The following is a 4,205-nucleotide window of genomic DNA, read 5'->3' on the forward strand; positions in this document are numbered from 1 at the left end:
TTTGTGTTATATTTTCATTTTAATCTAAAGCCAGACATTACCAAGCAGGCATGGGCGCTATTTGTTGTTTGTTTTCTATCAATGAAAATTTAATAGCTTTTAGACTAAAACTGATATTACTTTTAGGAATCTGAGAGTGAAATTTCTTATTTTTACAGTAGTCTTGATACTGTGCTCTTGCCCAATTCCTAGCATCCCACTGTAAAGCAGAAGCTTTTAAATTTACATCATATTAGCAGAAAACACAACCTTGCTCACGTTTTGAAGTGATATAGTTACCTTCTTTACTTCTCTAGGCAACTAATTGAACTCTTAAGTTATTTACATTATTCTCTGAGTTATCAGCCAGAATAGCTTTGTGATTAAGTTCATGGGCTGTGGACCTATACAGACCTGAATTTTTAATCCTAGCCCATCTACTTATTAATTCTGTAATCTTCGGTCAGTTCCCACCCAACTTCCGTTCCTTCATTTGTAAAATTGAAGAGGTGAGCCTGGCTGGCATGGCTCAGTGGTTGAGCATCGACCTATGAACCTGGAAGTCACGGCTCGAATCCCAGTGTGGGGCGTGCAGGTGGCAGTCAATCAATGATTCTCTCTCTCCTTTGATGTTTCTACCTATCTCTCCCTCTCCCTTCCTTTCTGAAATCAATAAAAATATATTTTTTAAAAAAGTGAAGAGATGTTATTCACATTATGTATTAAGCATTAAAACACTTTGACATTTTTAATGAAATCATTGTGTCACAGGCAGCTGTAAGAAATAATAGAGAGATTCTCTCTATACCTTACCTAGATTCCCCCAAAGGTAAGATTTTGTAAAACTATAGTATGATATCACAGCCAGGACATTGGCTTTTATTCAATCCATCGATCTTATTAGGATTTCCCAGTTTTATACTCATTTGAATGATATATTCTATACAAATTAATCACCTATGTAAGTTCTTGCATCCTACAAGATACTGGTTCTTTCCTGTTTTTCTCTGAAAGTATTATAGTGTTACATTTAAGTCTATGGTCCATTTTGAGTTTGTTGTTGTATAAGGTGTTAAGGTTTAAGTCAAAGTTCTTTTTTTTTTTTTCCCAAGGACGTTCAGTTGCTTCAGTACCATTTGTTGCAAGGCTATTCTTCATTAAATTGGTTTTGTGCTTCTGTTAAATATCAGATGCATGGGCCTGTTTCTGGGTCCTCTGTTTGTTCCACTGATCTATGTGTTTGTTCCTCTGTCAGTACCACACTGTCTGGATTTCTGTAGCTGCATGGTAAGCCTTACTACCACACAGAGTACTTCCTCCCACTTTAGTTTCTATCAAGAATTGTTTAACTAGTTGTTTAAATGTGCCTTCTTATTTAAATTTTTTTTCTATCTTCTCTATTTATATATTATCCTCACTCAAGGATATTTTTCCATTGATTTTTAGAGAAAGTGGAAGAGAGAGGGAAAGACAGAGAGAAAACACATCGAGTGGTTGCCTCCTGCACGCGCCCTGACTAGGGCCCAGGTGGGGAGGAGCCTGCAACCAAGTTACGTGCCCCTGACCTGAATCGAACCAAGGACCCTTCGGTCCGCAGGCCAATGCTCTATCCACTGAGCCAAACCAGCGAGGGCTAATTTAAAAATACATATATTTATTGATTTCAGAGAGGAAGGGAAAGAGAGAGAAGAGAGATAGAAATATCAATGATGAGAGAGAATCATTAGCTGCCTCCTTCACTCTCCTTACTGGGGATTGAGCCTGCAACCCAGTCATGTGTCCTGACTGGGAATCGAACCCTAACTTCCTGGTCCATAGGACAAAGCTCAACCGCTGAGCCTCACTGGCCAGGCCTCATTTAAATTTTAAAATAAAACTTTCCTATGTCTATTGTTTATGCCTATAAAAAATCTTGCTGAGATTATGATCGATCAATTTTAGCCATGTGCTTACTTTCCTAATGTGTTTCTGTTAGTGATTTCTAGTTTGATCCCATTAAGATCAGGAAGCACACATTGTATGATTTCAATACTTTTTATATTGTTAAGGTTGCCCTATGGCCCAGAATGTGGTCTGATTCGGGGAATGTTCCACAGGTGCTTAGAAAAAAATGTGTATTTTGATGGTGTTGGGTGGAATATTACATTTCTGTTAACTAACTCCTGTTGATTGATGGTAGTGTTCAGATCCTCTATATCCTTGATTTTTATTAGTTTTATCAGTTGCTGAAAGGAAGGTGTTGAAGTCCTCAGTGATGGCTGTAGATTTGTCTGTTTCCCTGTCCAGCTCTATCAGAGCACGTGTGTGTTTTCATGTATTTTGAGGTTCTGTTGTTTGGTATGCACACACTTTGGATCTTTATGTCTTCCTGGTGGATTGATTCTTATATTGTTATGTAATGTTCCTCTTTGTCTTTACTAATGTTCTTTCCTCTGGAGTCTACCTTATCAGATATTAATATAGCCACTTTTTAAATTAATGGTGGCAAGGTCTATCTTTTTCTATTATTTTTCAACCTACATATGTTGTTGAATTTGAAGTAAATTCTTATAAGTATCATGTAGTTGAGTTGTATTTTTTTTAATATATTTCTTTATTGATTTAAGAGAGAGGGAGGAAGAGAGAGAAACATCAATGATGAGAGAGAATCATTGATTGACTGCTTTCTGCATGCCCCCTACTAGGGATCAACCCTGCAACCCCGGCATGTGCCCTTGGCTGGAATCGACCGGTACCTTTCAGTTGGCAGGCTGACGCTCTATCCACTGAGCCAAACCGGCCAGGGCCTGTATTTTTTTTTTTATCCACTCTTTTAATTGATATGTTCAGACCAGCGATTTTCAACCTTTTTCATCTCATGGCACACTTCATAAACTAATTACTAAAATTCTGTGGCACACCAAAAATAGGTATAATTTTGATTCAGTCACACCGATGGCTATTGTTGTGTTGGCTGTTGCCATTTTTTTATTTGAAAATCTAAAGGAAAAGAGGTCAGTGTCCCTGACTAAATAGTCAGGTATTGCATGTTTTAAAATATTTTGTGACACACCAGTTGAAAATCACCAATTTAGACCATTTTCACTTAAGATAATTATTGCCAGATTAGCACTTTTTCCTGTTTGGAGTTTGCTCGGCTTCTTGTGTCTGTAAGGTTGTGTCCTTCACCAAATTTGAGAAAAATGGTCAGCCATTTTTCTTCAAATACTCTTTCTGCCCCAGCCCCACTCTCCTCTCTTCTAAGACTCTGAGGATATGAATATGGGGTCTTTTGTCATTATCCCACAGGTCTGTAGGTTCTGCCTCACCCCACCCCACCCCCCACCCCTCCCAGACTATTTTCTCTTTTTCAGACTGGGTGAGTTCCATGGTTTTGTCCTCATTCAATGAGTATCCTGTCATCTCCACTCTAATATTGAAACTATCCAGCAAGTCTTTTATTTCTGTTACTGTATTTTTCAGTTCTACTATTTCCATTGGTTCTTTTTTTGTAACTACTATTTCTTTGCTAAGAGATTTTCTATATTTTAGCTTATTTCAAGGGAATTTCTAAGGACTAATTGCAGTTTTAACACAGATGCATAAAAATTCGTGTAAATATTCATCTTGTCATCCATTGATTGTCTTTCCACATTCAAGTTGTGCTTTTCCTAGTTCTTAATCTGATGGGTGGTTGTTAATAGTGCTCTAGACATTTTGTCTGTTGTGTTAGGAGACTCTAGGTCCTAGTTAGATCTTCCGTTTTTGCAGGCATCGCCCTTCTTGGGTTAGCAGGTGTGTTTGGGTCTGCTTCTGTGGTTTGAGGGCAGGATGATTTTCAGCAGCTTTGCAGGTTTATTCTGGGTCACGTGGTTTACCCGGTGCTGCTGGGGCTTCTGTTGATCCCTGCAGGTGCTACCTGAGGGCAGGTAGGTATCTCTTGGTGGAGGAGGGGTGTGGAGGTCCCCCAGCTGGCCCTCCCAACCCACCCCTCTGCCCTGGTGCCTCTGGATGGGGAGGAGTCTTAGGCCAAAGGGATAAAGAGGCTCCTGAGTCAGTCCACCCCTACAGCTGGATTTCTCCCTCAGGCTCAGCCCCACCCCCCTTCCCCCCTCCCTGCGCCCCGCCACCTAGATAACTCTTGGAAAAGGGGAGTCTCAGGCCTGTGTGGAAGGAGAGTGCCTCCCCTCTCCCCTGGGGCTTATTTCTAGCTGGGCTCCTGTGGATCCCCGGTTGCCAGGAGGTGG

This window comes from Myotis daubentonii, chromosome 13 (genome assembly GCF_963259705.1).
Source record: "Myotis daubentonii chromosome 13, mMyoDau2.1, whole genome shotgun sequence".
In the NCBI taxonomy this organism is placed as follows: Eukaryota; Metazoa; Chordata; class Mammalia; order Chiroptera; family Vespertilionidae; genus Myotis; species Myotis daubentonii.